The following is a 15331-nucleotide window of genomic DNA, read 5'->3' as shown; positions in this document are numbered from 1 at the left end:
TCCCACCAGCAGTACACATCCTTGCTCACACTTGTTCTTTTGTGTGGTTTTTTAAAAAAAAATTACAGCCGTCTTAATGGCTGTGACATTACAGATTTTTAAGCAAAAAGAAGTCCTGTCAGATTTGCATGTGAGAGAGGCCCCTGGTCTGTCTGCATTGTAGAGAGCAGGCTGGGCTGGGTCAGGAACACTGGAGAGAGGAGGACCAGGAGGAGGCTTGTTGCAGTAATTCAGGTGAGAGATGATGTGACTTGAACCAGGGTTTAGAAATCATTTCATGCTGGAGGGATTTACAGGTCCTACATCCAGCTGGTCATGAGAATCACCTGGAGAGTTACAAAAAACATACGTATAAAAGGAAGGGTTTTTTGCACCGGAAACAATAGAGACCCTAGGAGTTCAGAGGTGGGAAGGATCCCTGTGGAGTGAGGTCAGGGACAGTCTGATGGAGAAGAGAGAACTCGAGTGACCCTCGAAGGGCGACCAGGACGTGAGAAAGGACTGGAGGAGGCAGAGCCTGGGAGTGGGGGAAGGTATGCAAGAATAAAGCCAGGCTGAAGGAAAGTAAGGAGAATGGGTGGCGGGTCAAGGGTCATCTGGCTGGTCCCGAGCGACGATAGGTGTTCCATCCTGAACAGTCGGGCTGTCTCCGAGCCTCCAGGCTCTGGCCTGCGCTTTGTCCTGCGAGATCTGGAAAATGTCTCGCAGGAGCCAGTCACGTTCCATGTGTGCTGGTTGAAGCAAAGTGTTCATTGGGGATCTTCTTATTGCCGTATTAAATGGAAAGGGGCAATGGTTTATGACAATTACTAAGGAGTTCTGCATCCAAAAATAGCATACAAAATTTCTAATCCAAACTACACTTACCTTTTAATTTGGTGTCGCAGAGAAATGAGCTCAGTGGTACCAGAGGACTTCGTAAATGATACTTGGCAATGCCACAGACGCATGACCATGGCAGGCAACCTGTGATGGTTTTGGGCACCTGCCAAATGCCTTTTTATTTCCCTGAAGGTGGTTTCGTAGACAGATGGTCAGTTTGAGTGTTCCCCGTGGCACCCTGGAGGAGTTAGAGCTATGCAGAGTTAAGAAGGCTTGGCACAGAGGGGCCCAGCACCCCCCAGCATTAGCTCAGCCCCTTAAAGGTTAGATAAACATCATCCCCACCCCCACCCCCCATATATTGTGACTGTGTCATTTTTTGTAACCTATATTTTCTTTCTCCTTTGGCTCTTTATTAATTTTCCAATTTCTTACTCTTTTTAGAGGTTTTCTTTTTGTTTCCCCTTAGGACACTAGTTACTTTCTGTGGAGGGAACTCTTTAGAAGTAAAGATTCTTGTCTTGTGTTAAAAGAGATAGAAACTTCCACTGGAAGCCTTGTTCTTTCGTATGTGCTGTACCATAAGGCCCAGGGGTAGTTATAACGTTGAGCATCATTTTCCGAAGTGCCTTCCTTTGCTACCCCTGGCCTTCAGTGAGCCAGCCTTCCCCCTCTCCTGCGCCCTGGTGACTGTGTCGTTGCAGTTAGCTAGGGAATTGGAACCCGAAATCACTTTGAACACTTCAGCAGCATTGTAGCGTGAACCTGGACATGGACACAGACCTGAGAGTCTCTGATTGGCCCACATCACCAGACTCAACCCTATGGCTTTTCTAAGATGTTGGAGCCATGAGTGGAGACACTCAAGTTAGTTCCTCACTTATTTAGCAAGTATTTCATGAGAACTTGCTAAGTGTTAAGTGCTGGGGACAGGTTAAAAACTGAGTCCATGGTCCCCATCTTCAAAGACGTGGCAGTGATGTGGACAGGGTAAGACACTTGGATTGTGCGTGAGCCATCCACAGGTAGCTTGCCTTCCTTGATCAGCAAATATTGACTGAGTAGCTGCTTTGTTCCCTGGAGCAGCAACGGTAAATATCAGTGCTTTGTCAGGGGCATAGCTGGTTCTTCTATTAATACAAAAAGAGAGCCAGCTTTATAAGTTCATTTCCCCCTCCTTTCCTCTCTCAGCCCTGAAAGGTTACTAGTAGCTAAAAAGTCATTGGTCTTTGTTTATTGATATTCGTTGTAACCTGTCTAGGACTATGGCAGGTGCGTTGGAATCCTGGTTCTGCCATTTGCTAGCTTTGTGGCCTTGGGTAGATATTTCAGCTCTGAGCGTTAGCATCTCTCTGTAAAGATGGATAACTGTGGCCATTTTGCACATAGCACAGTGCCTAGAACCGAATAGTCATTCCTTTCTCCTCTTTGTTCCTTTCATTTTCTTCTCTTTTTCATTGGTGGTGTTCTTTACTGCCTGTGCTGATTCTGTTAACATTGTTTTAGAAACCAAGCCATTTCTGAATCCTGATGTAGCTAAGTATGGCTTTTCATTCTTATTTATCAATCGCACATTCGCCCCATCAGCCTCCAGGAAAGAGCAAGTGGAGGTCGCAGATCTGCCTCCGGAGAGGAAAGGGGGCTGTTGGGAACCAGTGGGCCTCTCCAGCCCAGAGGCTCAGGGCCCCTATACCTTCTACTAATTATATAATCTGATTAGATAGTTAATTTTAGAAGTCTGGTCAGATTAAACCTTGATTTCACTGCAACCAGGGTTTATTTTTACTTTCCTTAAAGTAGTCCAAATTAACTTTTTAAAACAGGATAATGTTTGTAAAATTTTAAATGTTCCAAGCTCGCTTGCCAAAGTAAGTGAGTTTGGCAGCCGGATTGAGCGAAGGCCTGTTTTATTAGCAGCACTTCTTTTAGAGGCTTTTTTATGTTATAAATGAGCAGGTTTTAGAGTGTGCAGTGCCTCGTGGAATGCTTTGCACGGCCTGCAATACATTTCAGAATACGAGCTTTAGTCATCTTGTATTTTAACCATCAATGTCAAGAGACAATGCCCTTCTTATTTTATAAAATTAATTAATATAACAGTTTGCCGTGAAGTAATATGTTCTTTACCCCCTTTCCATATTATTGCTTAGCAGGTACTGAGAGGGAAGAACAAAAAAGAAATGATTCAAATTTTCCTTTTTTCGTTGTGGTTAAAACTAAAGTTTAAAAAACGTAAACTATTTGGCAAACAATAAAAGGTAAATGTCATTGTTATGGATCAGCTACAGCTCTAATTCCAGGAAAAAGGCAATTATCTGTGATATCTTCTCCTCAAACTTCAGTGGATTGTTAAGTGTAATTTAAAAGAATTTATAGAACTTCATATTTATAGGAGAATTTTGATTGCTGTACTATTTTGTGTTCTTTTCAGGAAAATTGACTCTACAGAATTACATCTTTTAAAAATATTTTTTTATTCATTTCAGAGAGGAAGGGAGAGGGAGAGAGAGAGAGAAACATCAATGATGAGAGAGAATCATCAATTAGCTGTCTCCTGACCGCCCCCCACTGTCATCGAGCCTGTATCTGGGGCATGCGCCCTGACTGGGAGTCTGACTGGGACCTCCTGGCTCAACCAATGAGTCACTCTGGCCGGGCTCTTTTTTTAAATATACAAACCAGATAATCAACCAGTTGCTTCGCGTTTGGGAATTTAAAATACAGCCTACTGCCTGGGGCATATTTGGAACCAAATATTTGTTGAATGAGTGATTACCCAAAAAAAAAAAAAAAAAAAAAATATATATATATATATATATATATATATATATATATATATATATCAGGAAACAATTTTTTTTAATTTACGAAGCTTAAACCCTCACAAAGTTAGATTAGTCACTGCCATTAGGCAGCTTATAGTCTAGGAGAGAGATGATCAAGGCAGAAATAACCACACTCTCTGAGGACCAAAATCAAAGTGTAGAGGCTCGGGGAGTCCCAAAAAGGAAAGGGGCATAGGAGAGCTTAGAGGAAGCATCAGGGGAGACGTGGGCGGGGGTGTGGGGGGTGGGGGGATGCTTTAAAAAAATAACAGGAGCCCAGCTGCCCAAAGTAAGGGGACCGGAGGCCTGAAGGCCATGAGAGGGGGGGCAAGGGGAGGCAGCCTGGAGGCGGTCTCCTGTGTCTGGAGGAGGGACCAGCGGAGGCCTCACGGGCACGGTGCCCCTTGGGTTAATCCCATTGGCCCAGTCATGGGAACCTTTTGAGCTCGGCGTGTCAGCATTTTGAAAAACCCTAACTTAACTCTGGTGCGTGTCACATATAGAAATTTTTTGATATTTGCAACCACAGTAAAACAAAGACTTATATTTTTTATATTTATTTTGTATAGTTAGAGGCCATTGAACAAAGAAAAGTCAACAAAAAAATGAGTTTGCATGTCACCGCTGACACGCGTGTCATAGGTTCGCCATCACCGCATTAACCCTTTGAAATCCATACGCGTTAGTCAAGGAAGACTGCTCCCTAGAGCGCTAGAAACAGTGGGTTCCAAATGCTGAGTTTTCATTTACTTGTGTATTTATTAAGCATCTATTAAGCACCTAAGTACTCTAAATGCAGGAATTATATACTTCTACCACCTTTGGTTCCTTGCTATTTCCCTACGCTTGTTGAGCCAATTTCTTTGTCCGAATGCATAGCTCCAGGGCCTAGCAAGGAGCCGGGTACCTAGTGAGCACTCAGCAAGTCATTATTGAATGAACGGAGGAAATATTTGAGTCCCAGTCAGGTCCTTCTTCGGCAGAGCTTGATTTGAGGCTGTTCTAATTTAATGCTGAAAGTCAGGCCCCATTGGTCCAACGCCGTGAGATGTTTGCCGAACAGGAGGTTCATCAGGCTTTGAGTCCTTCTGGAAGCTGTCTTATTACTGCTGTTTGAGTTCGTTTTGGGGATGGTCCATCCTGTCCTTTAACTCTCCCCCCCCCCCATCTCCCCAAATAACTTGGTTTCTAACTTCTTAAAAATTATAGCCTTACTAAGAGGAAAGAAGGAAGGTAGAGGCCTGGTCCACTCCCCTGGTCCCTAAGCTGCTTTCTGATTTGATGCCGGAGCCGCTTTGAGGGATCCTGGGAGGGGCCCGGAGACGGCCCGGGAGAGTCAGCGCCCAGTACCCTTTCTGTTTGCTCAGCGCGGGCACCTCCAGGGTATTTGCAAATCTGGTGTATGGAACTCTGTAAGCAATCAGCAAGGTATCAAACGGGTGGATGAAACCGATCCCCGAATAAGAGTCTGGGCCTGCCTTCATGCATGTGTGTTTATGCATGTAGAAGGTGGAATAGGATGAGAGGGCCAGGAGCAGGCGTGATCACGCCTCCTTCCGTGTGACTTTGCCGAGCCGTTGGTTTGGTTAAATCAGTTTGCTTTCACCCCATTGGACTGCTCAGGACGCGGAGAGTTACCAAATGGCTTGCGATTCCGGCAGATGCTTTCTACGGGAATGGGAGCCATTTACTGCTTCCGAGCGCTGCTTGGTGCGTCCAGTCCGAAGCAGCACGGGGGACACTTACTGCATTCATTCCTCCGGACCTTTGTGCGGCTGTGGTCCCTTGGGCCAGCCCACCGCCCCCTTCCTTAAACACTGCTTCCATTATGTTGGTCCTGTCCCTGCTCAGAAGTCTCCCATGGTTTCTCCGGACTCCTAGACCTGGCATCGAGGGTCCTGGCATGGCGTGTGTCTGGGGAAGAAGGGTGTTCAGGGGGAGGAATCTTGCAGCCCTGCTTAGGAACAAGTCAGAGCTCAGTGAGTGAGATTCCTGTAATGCCTTTCCCCCTGCAGTCTAGGCGTTTAAACAGAAATCTGATCAATGACCGTGTCTTCGTTCTCACTGCTATTTAATTGACAGTTGGACTCAGATCATCATTTTGGTCCTGGCTGACACTAACTATTCTGGGTCTTGGCTTCTCAGGCATGCGTCTGGGACTTGGTTTTTCCGCTCTCAGCATTGATCGGCCTACCATCTTGGCCAGCAGAAACTGAAGCTGTTTCATTGTAAAGCTAGCCCTGGGGAGATTTATTTAAGTGTATTATTTGCTTGTTATGTTCCCCTCTAACGCAGAATTAAACCCCACATTAAGCTTCAAATTCTAGGGATTTTCTCCCCCCCTCGTACCCCAACTTCCTTCTCCCAAAGCTTAAAATTCTAGTGCCTGGGATTCTGGCTTGAGAAATTTGGACCTTGTTCCAGCATCCCATGCTCTTAAGTTAGTTAAGTTTAATAAGATTTTTCTGGCTTTCTTATGAGCTTTTCTTGGATCTCTTATTAGCGATTATTCGCATCTTATTAAGAGAAGTCTAACCTGTGTGCGTGTTTAGCATGTTTTGTACAGGGCTCGCAGCAGCAGTCCGGCAGGGAGCGGCTCGAGCTTAAGGCAAAGCACTTCATAATCGCGTGTACGTTTAAAATGTGGCACGGGGGGGGGGGGGGCCGAGAGACTGGGGGACTGGGGTGGGGTTGCGGGGGGGAGCTGCTTGCTTTAAAACCTCCACCCAAACCATGCGGCCTTCACCTCCTGGCTGGCGAAGAAGGTTTTCTTTTAACCCAGGCTACTTTGCAGCCATTTCAAAAATATTTTGAATTAACCAGTTGTCCTTTGCAGAATTCGAATTGCTTTAAACGGTTTCTGTAAAAAAAATAAATAAATAAAAAGGGCACACTTAGCCTCCTCTTTGAGGGTGTGCCTCGCGCAGGGCCTGAGCCATGTGGTCTGTTGACCTTTGGGGCTGCCCCACCCCCTCCCCCTTGTAAGTTGGTGGAGACAAAATGTGTTTGAAAAGGAATTTCCCATGCCCCGCTTCCCTCACCTCTCCGGGGCGCAGAATAGCTGCCCTTTATCTAGTGATCTGCCAGACCTCGGAACTCTCCTCGTTTCCAGGAGAAATAATTAATAATAGAAGAGGAAGTGACGCCCCTCCCCCATGCTCATCCAGTTTTGTCTGACACAATTCCTTTCTTGTTTCCCAAAATAACTGGGGGGGAAATAGCATCGTTTTCTCTTATTTATTTATTTTTTTGCTTGCTTTGCTTCTTAGGACCAAGCTCTGCTAAGAATAGAAAAAGTCTTTTAACTTATATTGGAACTCAAGCTGTTTGTTCCATGAGCATTTGATTTGTTCCAGCTTTAAGGGGTTTTGAGTCTGAGTGGGCCGGACAGACTCACGTACATTGCACACAAAACATTCTTCTTTGGAATCCTGGTATCTTTCTTTTGCCAGCGAGTTTGGTTAAGTTGGCTTGGGGCTTTATAAATACGTGCAAAAGGCACATTTTTGTCATTTTCACTGCAGTCTTTTATCACATCTCGGCGATATTCTTAGTGTCTCTAGAGGGATATTGCAAATTATTTAACAGCTGAGTTGGAGGGGGAGTTTTCTGAGCTGATCAATAGCCACTGAATGCTTAGGAGGGCTTTCCAGTAGATCGAAGTGAAGGGCTAGCAGGCTCGCCTCCTCCTTGGGGAGTTTCTCCCTAAAGCCAGCTCCACTCTGAGCTGCCACCGACCTGGGGTTTATATAGAGAGTTTATTTACATATGTTTTTCTTGATTTGAAGAGAGCAGAGTTAGGTTGCATTTCTCTCGGGATCTAAAAAGGAGAGCACTTGTGGCCTGGTCCATTGTGCACATCCTGAATTATTCGCCTTCTCCCTGTGTCCCTGTCCTCCTGTCGCCTTCCTGTTTTGGTGCTTTACTGCTGGATGCTCAACAAGGGGGAGGGGGCTGGAACTTGCAGGGGGGACAAGAGATGACAAAGGGGTGATTTCACGATGCTGGGGAAGTGCAGGGCTATCCCGAGGCAGCCTTCCTTAGGGAAGACGGTAACGCATCTTCGTCCCTCTGCCAAAGACGTTCTCGCACAAGTGAGCCAAGATGATGAAAAGATTTAAGTTTTCCATATGGAAGAGCCAGATTCGGGGCCAGGAAGAAGGAACAGAAACGTGTTCTGAACGTTTTTGACAAGAAAGAGCCCTTGGATTCTACATATGAGAGCCTTTCCCTCCCAAATACCACGGTGGAAGCCAGGTTCTGGGAAAAGGGACTGTGCTCAGTTGACTTAGGATTGAATGTGAGTTTACTTTGCACATAGTCTGTGTACACGGCGAGCACGCAGGGTCTTGCTGTAACCCCACTGCCCTGGGGGTTCCCACTGTTGCTCTGTTAGGAGGTTGTTCTGAATGAGCAGAAAGGCTTGTGAAATTTCCTTTCAGGATTTTTGTTCTAGGCCAGCGGTTCTCAACCTGTGGGTCGCGACCCCTTTGGGAGTCGAATGACCCTTTCACAGGGGTCGCCTAAGACCATCGGAAAACACATATATAATTACATATTGTTTTTGTGATGAATCACAATGCTTTAATGATTTTCAATTTGTAACAATGAAATTGGGGGTCACCACAACATGAGGAACTGTACTAAAGGGTCTCAGCATTAGGAAGGTTGAGAACCACTGTTCTAGATTACAATTTAGCAGGTGCGCGTCCTTGGGGAACTAAAGTTCTCATATTTGGTTGGGGCCCATTAATAATCTCATCTGATCTTTCATTAACTGGAATTGTCTTCAAGTAGCAGATGCAAGAATAACGCTCTAAATTACCCACCAGTTTTCTAAAGGGAATTAGGATGTCCTCCATACTCCGGCGTGGGACTTGCCCATCCTGAAGCCAAAATGACCAAAGCAGTGTGATTCTGTGAGAAGAACTGGATCAGAGGGTCCGCGAGGACAGATGAAACCTGAGTCAGTGAGCCCTTGGGCGGCTCTGCGGGCTCCACTCTCCAATGCGGCCGGGCCAACACTGTGACTTCCGACAAGCAGGATGTCCTAGGCAGCCCTTGTCAGGAAGCAGGACCGCAGAAAGCGGATCTCCTATTCCCATTCCTCCCAGTTTCCCCAGGCTGGCTAACCAAATGGGCCCCAGCCAACGGGCCCCAGCTACCCGAGAGATTATGTTCCCACTGTGGCAGTCCCGGAAGGACCAGTCAGAACCCGCACTTGTCCCAACCATCACTGAGCTCAAGGGAGCAGCTCTTGCTAGACGGCACCACACCACAGCGTGGGGGCTCGGCCAGACCATGGAAATTCAGTGTCTTGGCTGCACAGGGCGCCACAATCAGCGCACCATTGTCACAATATCAGATGCCATGGGTTTTATGAAAATGGGGTTTTGGATTCTGCTTTTCTCCATAAAACGGGGCTTTACAGAAGATGATACCTGGCGCCTCTCAAAGGCACAGTAAGTGAAACAGGGCAGACTGGCGTCTGGATCAAGGATGGCTCTTTGCTTGTAAAAGAAGTCATAGGAATTACTAACAGAACTTAAAATGCACGTCCAAAAAGTCATGGCGAAAAACATGCCACAAACCAGGGAAAAAATACTGGCCACCATTGTGATGTCTGAGCTCTCATACAGACCTCTTTTAAATAAACAGGAAACATAGACGTACATAAGCAAAAGAGACATGAAGAAATGCGTGAGTGTGACTAGTTATGTGCTGTAAGTAATGGTAAAAGAATGGGACATTATACAGCTAATAAAAACCATGTTTTCACATTTTAATTACATGGCAGAAAGCTCATTATCCAGATGGATAACACTTGAGACTATGACCCTAATTGTGCATCTTTAATGTGTATATTTAGGCACAAGGGGTAAAATACTGAAAGGAATTAGATCAAAGAGAGGTTAGATCTGTGGAGTGAGAGTTAGGGTGATTTTTTTTTCTTTATAATTTTCTGCATTTTCAGACTAAAAAAATGAATGTGTGTTTTAATCAGAAAACAAAACCAACATTAAAACACAATTGATCTCATTAAAGCTTGGCTCCTCCTTTAAAAATTAAAATTCATGTTTGAGAATGGGAAAACATTAAGCAAAAAAGTTGATCAAAGATCTTAAATAAATAAGTAAAACAATAAGAAGAGCCCTGGCTGGTGTGGCTCAGCTGGTTGAGTGTCATTCTGGGCACCAAAAGGTCGCCAGTTCGATTCCCAGGTCAGGCACATGCCGAGGTTTGGGGCTTGATCCCTGGTAGGGGGCATGCACGAGGCAACCAATTGATCTTTCTCTCTCACATTGATGTTTCTCTCTCTCTCTCTCTCTCTCTCTCTCTCTCTCAAGTCAATAAAAAGCATATATATATATATATATATATATATATATATATATATATATATATACACTAGGGGCCCGGTGCACAAAATTCGTGCACTGGGTGTGTGTGTGTGGGGGGGGGAGTGTCCCTCAGCCCAGCCTGCCCCCTCTCACATACTGGGAGCCCTCAGGCATTGACCCCCATCACCCTCCAATCGCAGGATCGGCCCCTTGCCCAGGCCTGACGCCTCCACCAGAGGTGTCCGGCTTGGACAGGGGACCCCCATCTCCCCCCGATCACTGGCTCTGACCCCCACCCAGGCCTGAGGCCTCTGGCCCAGGAATCATGCCTGGGCAGGGGACCCCCATCTCCCTCTGATCACTTGCTCCACCCCCCGCCCAAGCCTGACACCTCTGACCCAGGCTTCAGGCCTGGGCAAGGGGACCATCATATCCCCCCAATCCCTGGCTCCGCCCCCCACCCAGGCCTGATGCCTCGGCCAGAGGAGTTGACCCTCATCACCCTCCGATCACCAATCACCGGATCGGCCCCATGGTTGCAGGCTCCGCCCCTGCCCAGGCCTAACACCTCTGGCCTAGGCGTCCGGCCCGGGCAGTGGGGACCCGCAGCTGCAGTGGCCCCGCGATCGTGGGCTTCGCTTTAGGCCCAGGCAAGGGACCCCTAGCTCCCGGGACTGCCAGCTTCAACAGTGCCCAGCTCCCATCGCTGGCTCCACCCCTACTTCCTGCTATCACTGGCCAGGGCGGCAAAGGCACCTGATTCTCCGATCATGGCTGGGGGGCAGGGCAAAGGCGGCCCCAGGGCCGCCTTTGCCCTGCCCCCCAGCTCTTAGCTCCCCCCTGGGTTTCCGATCACTGTCAGTGGCAGGGGGCTTCTTCCTGCTTTCCCTTTCGCCTCCCTGCATTGTGCCTACATATGCAAATTAACCGCCATCTTGTTGGCAGTTAACTGCCAATCTTAGTTGGCAGTTAACTGCCAATCTTAGTTGGCAGTTAACTGCCAATCTTAGTTGGCAGTTAATTTGCATATAGCCCTGATTAGCCAATGAAAAGGGTATCGTCGTATGCCAATTACCATTTTTCTCTTTTATTAGATAGGATATATATATATATATATATATATATATATATATATATATATGTATATATATATATATATACATTTTTTTTTTTAAATAAAGATTTATTCTGCCTTTCTTAGATAGTGGATGGGAAACTCGGGAAAGAGGCTCTGGAAATTTAAAAACAACTCTTTTCACTTGAGCACGCTCTCCTGTTTGCTCTTCTGGTGAAACCCTTTGGGCTGGTGCAATAGACGAGTCCTGACCACTTCTTACCACGAGTGTCTTTGATGACCTGGCCCCGCTGCCTACAGCGCTTCTTCCTCCTTTGACACCTGCTGGTACAGAGGTGTTCCTGGCATCCAGTCCATCAGCCTCCCGTGCATCTAAGCTAACAGACAGGGAACTGGGCCCTCTCCTCCCACCAGCACTTTTTCATTAAACCATTTGTCTGGCCATGTAAAACACGTCTCTAGCTATTCACGTAAAGAGCCAGCATTACTTTTCAGAGCATTTTAAGACACTAGTTCTTACCTCCCTTACAGAAGGACTATTTTTATTGATTGTTCACATGGAATATTTCAATATAGAATTTTGATGGGAGAACCTGGCTTCTTCGCTTTTGCCTAGCAGTGTGTTAAAATAATTATGATCTGAAATTTCACAGGAGAAGACAGTCGAATTTCACAGCAGGAGAAGACCTTAGAAATAATTTAATCCAACTCTCTTTATTTTACAGATGAGAATGAACCCCCATTTAATAACAGGTCTTCTCTTCCTGTGGTCTCTTTAATACATTCTCCTTAGAATAAGTTCCTAAACTTTGGAGTGGCATTTGGGCATCATTGGCATATATCATAGTTTTGGGGGTTGCAAACAGACTCTACACTGTTGTGAAATGAATACATGGAATTTAAGGTTTTAGCCAAGCTGTTCCGGAAGTAGAGTGTCACAGGGGCCCCACTACAGCCTGAGAACATGTGGTCCCACCCTGGGGGGAGGGGGGTCCTCATTTTTCTTCAGAAAATCCTCAGTTGTCCTCAGTCTCAGATTCTCTTTTTTAACCTCAGACTTTTGGCTGAGAAAATCCTTTTCTATCAGTATTATTTTTATAAAATCTGGGTTCGAGTTTTGCTTTGATCTTTACTTATGAAGGCTTTTGGTGTTTGTTTGGAATACCTACATTTAATTTTTATGCTAACGGAGGACTATGAGAAAATGTAGGTAAGGAAGGAAAATCAATTCACTAGATATTGTTGTTCTTAAAAGCATAACTAAAGAATTTCTGTAGACAGGGAGGGAATAGTCTGTTCTCCTGGCTAGTAAAATGAAGATATCACAGCAGCTGCAGAGTATTGGTTTCACTGTTGGAATTCATTTTGATACAGTGGATTTTTATTATTTTTTTAACTCCCCCCAATGTGGGTGTTTTTTTTTTTAACAGCAGGTGTGACTTTTAACCTTCCAAACTGAAATTGTACAATGGCGAGTAATTTTGAAGGGGCAAAATAATCCAAAATATGTGGGAAAGGAATTGAAGAAAGATTAGTAATCTTTCCATGTAATTTTGAGCTCAAATAATAGCTCTTACATTGAACAAAATAGAGACATGTTATACTAAAAATTGAGAACTGGCAAATGTTAGAGGAGAAGATAATTGGCAAGTTTATAAATTACGATTGTTTATACTTTTAATCTCTGGTCTAATTGATGGAGGCCTTGTCTTAATAAAATAGATAACTTAAACGTATTTTCAGAAATGCAAATATATCTTCACTGAGGTTATAATTAATATATAAACTCTTATGTACATAATTTGTACAGTTGGTAATGAAAATGCAAAACATTTTACTATTTTATAGATAAGATCCATAAAACTTTGAAAGTGGAGAAATGTGTGTGTCTTTCTTATTTTAATAAAATTAATGAAATATATTTGTTGAATAAGTCCCCAAAATGTACTTATAAAAACCAGTCGTTTGGACAACCTTCTTGTGTTGTAATCCAAATTGTCATGAACTACACTTCCGTAGGCACTGCCACTATTTTTAATTCATTATATAAATAGGCATTAAATGTAGTTTTCACCATTTCTAATTGTACTTAAGGTACCTCATTATAGGTAAATATTAAACAACAGTGAGTGTGGAAATTGTTATAATATACATAGATATATAAATCTTGGTTTATCCAAAATGTCATCAGAATATTTTTCTTGTAACACCATGCATAGTTCTGACCGTTGATACTCATAGTTTTGATTCACATGTTCGTAAGATTCTCAGAAGCTGAGTCATTAAAGATAGACTTAGCCTTTTCCACTTTTCTCTCGGCACTGTAGACCTGGACCACTGCAGCAGCTCCCAACCGCGTCTCCGTATCTGTAGTGTTTCCCTTTCTAGTTCATCCTGCCCACTGCCACCAGGTCATTCATCCTGAACAGTGTTTTCATCAAGAGACTGTAGCAGCTTCCTATTTCTATTACCCATTCTAGTCTCCTGCCCCCCCCTCCCCTCCTCCCCCCCAGCTGCTACTCCAACAAGCCTCCTTCCTCCCTCTTCCCTCTCAGGAAGGCCTGGTGACGTAGCTACACTGCCCTGCAGTGCTGTTAACAGAAGTTTGGCACAAATATTTATTTCCTTTCTCTCTCCCTCCTGTTTATCCATCTGAAGCCCACCTGTCCTTTAAGACCTAGCTCAAATTCTACTTCTTACGTCAAGTTCAAGGCTACTCTTTGGACCACTCTGTTCCATTATCACCTCCCTGTGCCCCATTCACTGAATGTTTGTCCTACACCTTTAAGTTCTGATGGTCCTTGTATTACTCTCCAGTTGTTTCTTGCCTGGATGTCACATTTTCCTGGCAGATCGTCCCAGGCAGTGGTTCAAGCTCTGACCATGTAGCTCTACTCCAAGCCCCACTGAGCCAGACCCTGGGGAGGAGCCTGGAAACCCCTGCTTTAATAAGCTCCCCAGGTGATTCCAATGATGATCACATCATTTGGTGTCACTTCAACTGTGCAGTAAATCAGTTGACAGAATGAACTGTAGATTTTGTATTAAAGGTATTTTTTAAGTTCTTTGAAAGCTTATGATCCGTGTGTAGCGTTACTCTTTTTCAGTCTGTTTTAGTTAGCCAGGGTGCCCCATTCTCCCCAAATCATTATCAGTGAGAGACACTTTCAAATAAAATATTCCAGCCACATACACATAAATGAGTACGTACATATGCAATTTCCCTTTATAACAATTCTTTTCGCTTCTTAATTATACAAATAATTAATGAATATAGTCTCACGAAGAATTTAAAGATACACAAACTTACTCTTGATTTCTTCTCCCATGTCAGACAGGGCTGTCGATTTGCCATCTTCTCTTTCGAATTTTTAAAAGATTTGCTAAATTTCATTTCTAAGATTTACTAGTAAAAAGTGCTTGGTACTTATTAGATGATCTGTAAACATTAGTCCTCCACTCCCAACCTTTTCCTGCTGCCTCCTAGGTTATTTTATATTTTGTGTAGCCGTTGGGACGCTGTTCATATCAACAGTTTCAGACGTCACCATGACCAATACTTTGAGTCAACATCCCTTGGCATTCAGGAAACGCATCGCACAAGTAGTTGTGGTTATTGTTGTACTTCAGGTCACTGGACAAGACCAGAAGCATGTAGACCTGGTGCATGAAAGATGGATTAGCGGCCAGGCTGAGCATGTCCCAGGGCTCCCATGTCATCCTCGAGGCTGAACCCAAGGGTGCCAGTGGTCACTCATGCAAACCCTTCACGGTGAAGAATGGCGGTGGTTTTGTTGGAAATCTTTTCAAGAATGCTCACTGAAGTGTGGGTTCTTTATTTCCAAACGCTTTCTTCCTACCGTGTCAGCACTGAACCCGAGTTACCACTTGCAGGATGTGCATGAAAAGGCAACAGGGCCCAATCCCATGGGAGTGTTGCGACTAAGACATGCTACCTGGAGCACTTGTTTACCTAAGTTTGGTTACTGGTTCAGAACCATACAAAGCTGTTTTTTCCAGAGCTTTGATTCTCCCACGTGCTGGGCAGAGCCATCTGGAATTGGTGCAAGCTGATACTGTCCCTCCTTAAGTTGTGATATTAATCCCGCAGCTCTCTCCACAGTAGAGCTCTCCAGACGAGGGACATGTCTTCATGTTTCAGCATTCCATTTCCCTCGCCCTTCAGTCTCCCACGCTCTCCTCAAAAATTATTAAAAGATAGAGAAATGGTGAGGGAAGCAGACCATTGGTAGCTTTTTAATTTTTTT

General features: G+C 44.7%; 1 protein-coding gene across 10 annotated transcripts in view; it reads left to right on the top strand.

Moving 5' to 3' along the window:
* Positions 1-15331, top strand: part of DISP1 (dispatched RND transporter family member 1) — a 116696-nt gene that overhangs the window by 76768 nt on the left and 24597 nt on the right. The gene's annotated exons all lie outside the window — the stretch shown is intronic.

Source organism: Myotis daubentonii, chromosome 20 (genome assembly GCF_963259705.1).
Source record: "Myotis daubentonii chromosome 20, mMyoDau2.1, whole genome shotgun sequence".
NCBI classification, from domain to species: Eukaryota; Metazoa; Chordata; class Mammalia; order Chiroptera; family Vespertilionidae; genus Myotis; species Myotis daubentonii.
Note: the sequence above shows the minus strand (reverse complement) of the source record. Positions and strands in the feature narration are given on the sequence as shown.